This window comes from Sciurus carolinensis, chromosome 8, assembly GCF_902686445.1.
Source record: "Sciurus carolinensis chromosome 8, mSciCar1.2, whole genome shotgun sequence".
Taxonomy (NCBI): domain Eukaryota; kingdom Metazoa; phylum Chordata; class Mammalia; order Rodentia; family Sciuridae; genus Sciurus; species Sciurus carolinensis.
The window spans coordinates 69,247,251-69,255,792 of NC_062220.1; positions in this window are offsets into that span (position 1 = coordinate 69,247,251).

Below are 8,542 nucleotides of genomic sequence, written 5' to 3' on the forward strand. Positions count from 1 at the left end.
TCAGAGGGCAGCTGGTGATGGGAGGTGAAGAGGCTGGCGCTGTCCTCTGGGCCCCACGGTGAGCGCTGGTGGTCAGCAGTCAGACTCTTCTTCGGGGGTCTGTGCCAGGGAGAACAAGAAGCCAAACACAGACCAAGAGATGTGCCCTTGACCTGGGCCTGGGATCAAAGTCTCACTCACGTGGCCTCTGGAGGAGCTTCAGGATCAGGGGCTCCCCAGGTGCCCTCTGTCCTAGGATAGGAGAGGAGGGTACCAACAGGGGCACTGTGTCAATCATAGAGACTGGAGTGGGTGGGGAGCGCCCACCCAGGAGTCAGCCCTGCCTCTGGGGTGTCCACTCTGGGCAAGTCACATGGTGGACTTGTGGACCCAGTGAGTGGCTGGACCTGTCCTTCAGGCCCCCAAGCCCTCCTCTCTGCCTCCCGTTGGTGCTGGGGAGGAAGCCTGAGCACTCGATGTCATGCTTGCTCTGGGGCTGCCCCCAGAGGCCCCAAGTCCTTGCTCAGTCCCGAGGCCAAGTCCACACAACAGGAAGAGCAGGGTCAGGGTTCCAACCCAGGCTCAATACCCAACCCACTTTCTGACCTGCCAGCCAGGTAGACCATGCAGTTGCCGGGGGTCATGGTGCTTTTCCTATGCTAGACTTGGTCTTAGGAGCTTGCTGTGTGCATTTCCTCTGGTCCTTGAAAAACAGGGAGCTGGGCCCTGGTCATATCACTGCTTTATAGACCAGGCCACCCTGCTGTCCATATGGTGAAGTCAGAAGGGCCTCATGGGCACTGGCTGCATGTCCCCCATCCCTCTCTGCTCTGGTGGGCAGTGTCCTCCAGTCAAGCCCCCTCCTCACCCAGAGCATGGCAGGCAGTTCCCGCTAACCCCTGAGTCATGGGCCTCAGCTTCCTGGTAGTCTGTGGAATTATTCAAACAAGCCAATCACATCCTCTGGTAGGAACCTGGGGCATCCTTGCCCTTTGGATGCTCCAAAGCCTGCCTCCTGTGGCCTCTGTTTATGCTGTCCCCAAGCTCCCCCATGTGGCCCTGCATGGAAGGCAGTGTCCCCCCACCCTGGGGTGGGAACACAAGTGACTGACAACCTGCTCACAGTCTCCTCTGCCTGGTGTCAGCTGTCATGTGTTCTACCATCCTGTGACCTTAGGATGAGACCCCCTCCCTCGCCAGCAGGGAAGAGGAAGTGCTCAAAGTATACACGTTGGGTTTTGCAGAGGATCCCTGAACAGGCCTTGGTGGATGTCCAGGCAGGAGGATGGCTCTGAGATGGGCAGGGCTGTATGGTTATCCCTGGAATCTGGCCTGAGTGAGGGGCAGTGCATCCTGGAGAAGGGGCCTTAGGGACTGGGGATTGTGGGAGTGGGGCTCAAGGAGAGGCAGGGACTTTTCCTTGACTGGTTCTGCAGAGAGCTTAAGAGAACATCCATTAGTGGTAAAGGTGCCATCCATTGTATAGCTGTGTTGGGTTTTTGCCAGAAGACTCGCCCACCCCTCCCCTTGGCCCTCAGAGTCAAGTGTTATTATCCCCATTTTCCAGATTAGGAAGTAGAGGCTGAGAGGTCAGTTCTTCACCCACGGACACAAGATGGATTCAGTTTTGAAACCACAGCTGTCTGGCTACAGACGTGTCATAGTCAAGTCCTGGGCATGCCACAGCAGGTGTCAGGGGACAGTGCTGTGGAGCAGGGGCTGGCCCAGGAGCTTAGCTGGCCAATTCCTGGGATGTGCTGGTGGCTCCATATTCTTCTTTTTCCCAAGACTGGAGAGAGTAGGGAGAATGTCCTCATCAGAGGCCATCAGTTGGCCTGTCCCCTGAGCAGCTGGTGTGCTCTGATGGGCATCAGGTCAGAGGCCCTGTGGCCCTGAAGGCCTGCTGGCTCCTTTTTAGGGATAGTGATTGTTAAAGTTACATTTTCAACCAAGAGGGCTGGTGGGCTATCCAGACAGCCCACAGCCTGTCTCTGTGCCTGCCACCCCTGGTCAACTCCCAGGGCATGCAGAGGTGGTGGAGGCTGGAACTCGGCTTCCCTTGCTGCTGTTGGACAAGCGTGGCCTGGAGAAGAGCTGATGTCAGGGCACCACTGAGGGGGCTTTGCGTTTTCATAGTTTTCAGTTCATATTTTGGTACTTTTTCCAGTGTTGGAGAGGTTCCACGTGCCATCAATATTTCCAACATATTTGTAGGTATCAGCGATGGCTGAGCTGGCATCAGAGTCCAGACAAGACTGGGGAGTAGCTGGAGGCATCCTCAGCATGGTCGACAATGCCCTGACCCTTCCTTCATCCTGCTAGAGAGCTTGTCCAGTGCCAGATTTGGAGTCTTGGTGGGGAAGAACCCAAGCACCTGTTGGTCTACTCCCAGTATTCTTTTTTTTTAACCTATTCTCTTTCCCACTTTTTCCCAGTGAGAATATTAATATGCTTATAGTTGAAAGAATCAAGTGATAACAAGAAAGTACTGTCCTGGCCCTTCAAACAAGGCAATCTGTCTTGTTCTCTCCTCAGATTACCCAAAAATTCAGGCTGAAATCTGAAGGCTAACTTGAACAGATGGTGTCCATGGCAACCACCAAGCAGCCATTGACGCAGCATCTTCACGTCACCTACAAGAAGGTGACGCTGTAGTCAGCACTCCATTGCCCAGGACCTACGAGGCTGCAGTTGACAGGTGGTCCTGTGCAGACGCTCCTGGAGTGAAGTAGAAAAATCAAATAAAAGGCCTTTATTTTTGTGGTTAAGAATGTTGCCTGTTACCTCTTGTTTCGATGGCATGTGTTTCTATCTGCTGCTGTTGATTTCTTCCCACAGTCTTTTCCTTAAAAACTTAGTCTTGGGCTTAGGGTGGAGCTCAACAGGGCAGCTCCCGCTGGGTCCACCCCTTGCCCCACAAGAGAAAATTCATGTAATAGGCAAGTTCCTCTCTTTCTTCCTGCAGTTTTCTAACAAGATCTAAAGTACCCACCAGTCTTCAATAGGGTGGGTTACAGTGTTGCAGACAAAAGATGGAATGCAAAGGGTCACAGTACTGGGCGCAGTGGCCACACCTGTGGTACCAGCCACTCAAGGCTGTGGCAGAAGGACTGCCTGAGCCCCTCTCCCACCCCCCACAATGTAGTGAGACCTTGTCTCCAAAATGAGAAAAAAAGAACGAAGGTCATTTCCATCACCTTTAGGAGCCAGAGTCTAGGCCTATTCCCCAAATCAGGAGCCCCAGGAGCCAGGCGGTGGTAACCGCCAGCACTGTGTCTGTTCTATTCATTACCCCATGACAGCTTGCTTTCATTTCTGGTGACCCCTCCTGGCCACCCAGCTCCAGCCCAGAGTCATCTCTGCCTCCCCCACTTGCTGCTGAGTGCCTGCGAGTGGATTCAGGTGAAGCAATGGCCCCCAGGACTGCTTAGCCTTGTCATCACCTACCAGGAGACCCCTTTTCCAGAAGCCTCCCCTGGGAGCATACCTGACAGTGATGGGCAACAGGCTCAGGCAGCTGCAGCCCAGGACTTGGGGACGCCTCATCTAAGGGGACAGCTCAGGTCTGTGTCCAGCTGTGGGGTGGGTGTGGCCTGTGGCAAGGACCTGAGCTGGCACGGCCCATGTTGGGGGACTTGGAGGCTGGGACTGTATCCAACTCTGCTGCCAGCTCCTGGTAGTGCTTGCCAGGCCCTACCCCTGGGCACCCCAGGCTTCTGCCTGCTCACAGAGCAGAGCCTGGGAGGTGTGTGGCCCGCAGGTTCCTGGGTTGTCTTACAATGCACAAGCAGGCCCTGTGCTCCACAGGACAGGCCCTCTTCTTTCCTGCCAGCGTGCCCTCCTGGTTGTCCCAGACTCCCCCTCCTCATCCCCCTCAGGTACCATTGTTAGGGTGTCCAGCCCTCCAGTGGGCTCCACCTCACCCTTCTACATTTCAGGGTGGTCCAGTCTATTTTTACTCCTCTCTCTCTTGTGAGCTTTAGTTAGATTGTTTAGATTCAGGGGAAGGCATTCTGCTGATTTTATAAGGGTTACATTTGATTTGTGACTTTTTTGGGGAGTGTCCAACTTTGCCACCAAGACACATTTCTCTTTGCACCTGTTCATGTCCACTTTGGGGTCCTGAAGATGTCCCTAGTTTTCCTTGCCTTGGGTTCACGTTGCTTGTTCCACTGATGCTGCATCTGTCCCTGCCCTGATGGGCCATCTCTTCCTGGAGCCAGGCCACTGATCTCTGCCTCTTCAACCTGCAGCTTCTCTGGGACCTTGATGTGGAGAACTTCCTGTGCTAGACTAGATCACAGCCTTTGCTCCGGAAGGTACAGACAGGAGCCTGGAAGCCTGCAGAGCTGCAACCCCTGCACCCTTTGCTAAGGCTGCTGCCCATCAGGCAGGCGGAGCCAAGACCACCCAACTGGTGGTCATGCAGAGCAGTGTCCCCCCTGAGTTGACTTCACATGGCTGCCAGGAGGCTTCTGGGAACCTGTCCACATTGCCTGGAGCTGGGGCTGTGAGAGGAGCAGGTGGGGATTCCCAGGAGGGGGAAGGAGCCAGGAGAGCAGCAGGGGCGCCGGGGGTTGGGCAGGTAGGGTGGGCTGCAGTGTCCTGAGGGCCAGGCAGGGCTAGAAAACCTTGGCGGTTGTTGTCTCAACCCTGTGATGTGTCCACCTTCCAGCAGTGTCCCGTGACCCAAACTGGAGTTGGGTGGACCTTGGGAGAAACTCCCTGCTTTCAAAATTAGGCCCTGTGCTGGCCTGGAAGCAGATGGACATAGGAGGATAAAGGGAAAGGGAATGATTGCAACTCTGCAGCAAATTGGCCTTTGTCCTGGTGTGTGCACATGTGTGAGCCTCTGGTGGCACAGCAAAGCACAAGGTCCCTACAAGGGCTCAAAGGCCCTCACTGTGGTCCATTCGATTCAGCCGCCAGGGTCCCCAGGAGCCTCTGCAGGCCTGTGGGAAAGGATGGCAGCCCTGCCCTAGAGGGCCCCGTGCAGAACCCCAGTTGTGCAATCGAGGTGCATGTCCATGACTGTGGGCCCTATGGGGGTCTGGTCAGTGGCATCACCTCACCTGTGCCTGTGGAGACGGACTTGGGCTTGAGGACCTGAGTTGCCAGCCCTGGGCGAAGGACTTGCTCTGCAGGAGTGCCTGCCAAGGTCCAGGCTGCCCGTGGGGCAGGGAGGGAGGACATGCCACTCCAGCTCACCCTCCAGGCCTCTGGGCTGCACACTGAGTGCAGAACCTCTGCTTGCCTGGCAGACTGTGCTCCTTCTCCCACACTCAGTCTGCATTCGTGTTCCCAGTGGTCAGCATGAGTGAGAAAACTACAACAGTCCCTCAAGGTCCCATGTCAACCTCAGCTCCAGGGGTCTGCAGGGCTGGTGTCTAGAAACAGGTGGTGTGAGAGAATCTGCATCCTCTTGCAGGGCAGCTGTCCCAAGGCCACGCTCTGGGACAGGTAGACAGCTGCCTCTTGGGGTGGGAAGCAGCTTCCACTGGCCAGACACCTCCATGGGATCCCGGGCTCCTGGATGCCCTGCTTCCTCAGAATGCCACTCATTCACAGCCCACACCCTCACAGGGCTTGCACTGCAAGGCCAGGCTCTCGCTGGTACTGTGATCCAGCTCCAGAGGAACGAGGTCCTGGGCCTGATGGTCGGGGGATCCCACAGCTGAAGGAGGGCAGACATAGCCCTCCGGTTACCTGTGGGGTCTGACCCCTGTGTTCCTCTTCCTCTGAACAGTCAGGCAACCCCATCTGCTCCTTGATGTTCTGAGGTCACCTGGAGCCTGGGAGCCTCTCATGGCAATGTCCCTGTCCCTTGTATTTCTACTGCCACGTCAATCCCTGGACTGTCAGGAGCTTCGACTGGGAGAAGTGTTTGCACAATTTTATCTGACCAGCATCCTCGAACATCACTGAGCAGGCGTCTGCACCCTTCCACCTGACCAGACCGGAGAGCCTGTCACACCTCACACAGCATCCTTGAACATCACTGGACACAGGGCAACTAAAATGAAAACCTTGGTTTGGACTTTATTTCCAGTCTGTGCCCTCAATGGGGCCTGAATGCCATACAACCCTGGGGCTGTTTCCTGACAGACCCGCTCTACCAGGTAGACCACATGGCACGTGGTCTCCCACTGGGGCCTGGGGGCAGGTGCAGCTACAGGGTGGGCACAGGAGCCAGAGGGGAGGGTACTTTAAGCAGCCATGTGGGGCACAGATTTCTGCTCAGCAAGGCTGGGCTGGGTTGCTGGGGCTGCAGAACTCTGTCTGGGCCAGCCTTGGCCTCTATTGCACCCCAGAGGCTGGGCTTCCTGGCGTCAAGTCCTCAGGGGGCCGGATGAGGGAGGCACAGGGAAAGCAGGGCTCACAATCATTCTCTACTATGCGAAGCTTCAATGGGTCCTGCTTGCCCACGGGATCAGAGGTCCACTGGTCATGACACTGGCTTGGAACCCACCATGGTCAGGGACACTCCCTCCCTCTAGAAATGGGTGAGGGCACCAGCATGGGAGCCTTGTGCTACTGACCAGACCAGTAGGAGCTCTCGGTTCTCCAGCTTCAGCACACCAATCTCCTTCAGACCAACTGTGCAGGGCCTACTGCCCACAAGGACCAAAGCCAGCTTGTGTCCTGAGACGGACCTTCAGGGGCTGGAGGCATCAGGGAACATGTGCTGCAGGGAGCTGACCCTGACTTCCTGGCAGGGGTCCAGGAGAGGGCCTGCAGCCTCACTGAAGTTAGCCCCTCTCCACTTACCCATCCCAGGGGTCTGGGTCTGCAGAGGAATGGGACTCAGAGGGGAGAGGTGCTTCCCAGGTGCTGCTGGCCTCTGGGGGTGGACCCCAGGGGCCAAGCCACAGCTTCTGCCCAGCTGAGTAGCTCATCTCTCTGGCAGAAGCATGAAGAAGACAGCCTTCAGGAAGCAGCCAAAACTGTAGAGCACGGCCACCAGTCAGTGTGCACAGAGGCCAGGGTCCGTGCTGACCACGCACCTAAGGATGTCAGTCTGTGAGGGAGGAGAGGACTGTCAGAAAAGCCCAGCCCCACAGGCCCAGAGCACACGAGCCACACAGTCAGCACCAGGCTGCCTGGGGAGGGGACAGGACTGGACTGCAGGCACCTGAAGATCAGCAGAAGGGAGGGCTCAGTGTGGAGAAGGAGAGAGGTCACCTGCACCAGGGCTCCCAAATGTCCCCCTGCTTCCCAGCCATCCCAGAGGAGCCTCAAACAGCCATCCCACAGGGCCACTGAACAGCTTTGGACCCTTGCTTGGAGTGGGAGCAGAGGCTGGGCTTTCCAGAAGCCAAGGAACCCTGGACTTGAGGCCCTTCAGGAGGGATGGGTACATGCCTACACCTTAGCCCCGCTTCCTGGACTGGCCTCGGTGCTGCCCGGTGTACTCCCTGCTGGCCTCCTGGGCACTAGGGCCTGCCAGGGTCTGCAGGAAAGAGGTAGGAGGTCAGCAGCCTCAGGTCTCTACAGGGAGTACACCCTCCCCAAGCAGCCCAGTGTCCAGATGGGACCACAGGCCCAGCAATGGGGAGACTGAGCCCCACCACCCGCTCTACAGGTGCAGCCCACTTCATGCCCAGGCCCAGCAGCACCCACAGTGTGCCCAGGCCCAGGTGGCCAGTGGAGCATGGATACAGCGGAGTGTCTGCCTCTGACACTCACCCCCAAGGCCATGAGCCCTCCTCCAATGGGTGAGGCTGGGATCCAAGGAAGAGAGGGTACTCTGGGCAATACTGAGGGGGCCAGAGTCCTGCCTCTCCCAAGGCCAGGGGCCTGCTCTGCTGGCCACCTTCTAGGGTTCACAGGTCTTTAGCTGGCGCAGGGCATGATGGGGAGGGGCAGGAAACAAGCCAATGAAGGATTCACACAGCAGGAGCCAGCTAGGTGCTGCCCCAGTGTCATCCACTCTCCCATGCCCTGCATCAGTGCCCTGGCTCCTGGCACCCCAAGCCATGCCCACAGCCCTGCACTCAGGGGCTCACCCATCCACCACGCCTCCTCAGCCAGGCTGCCAGGTCCTGTGAACAAACTCCCCCAGGCAGTTCACCAGGGCATGCACCATTGTGGGCTGTGCCTGTCACACACGGTTCATGGCCACTCCTGCAGCCACTGCATACAGGGATACCACCTTGCCCCACGTGATGCCTGCAGAGAGAGTTGCTGGTCTGGCACTGGCAGTGGGAGATGCCCAGGTAGTGACAGGAGCCAGGTACCTCCTGCAGGCCCTCGCCCCAGGGGCTCTTGGCCAGCCGATGCCCTGGTGAGAGCCTGCCACATCTCCCGTGGGTCAGTCCCACCCACCTGACAAGGTGCTCAGCCCGAGGACAGAAGAGGCCCCAGGGAGGCACCTCAGCACAGGGCCCAGCAGACCTGCGGCTGCACGAAGGGACAGCAAGAGGGACACACCTGTCCCTCTGCAGCAGGACAGCCCCTTCATCCATTCATGAAGGAGACAAGGCCCACATAAAGAACCTTTCCCAGACAACTGACCAACTGAGTGGCAGAACGGAGCTGGGGCCACCTCAGGGGAGACAGACCA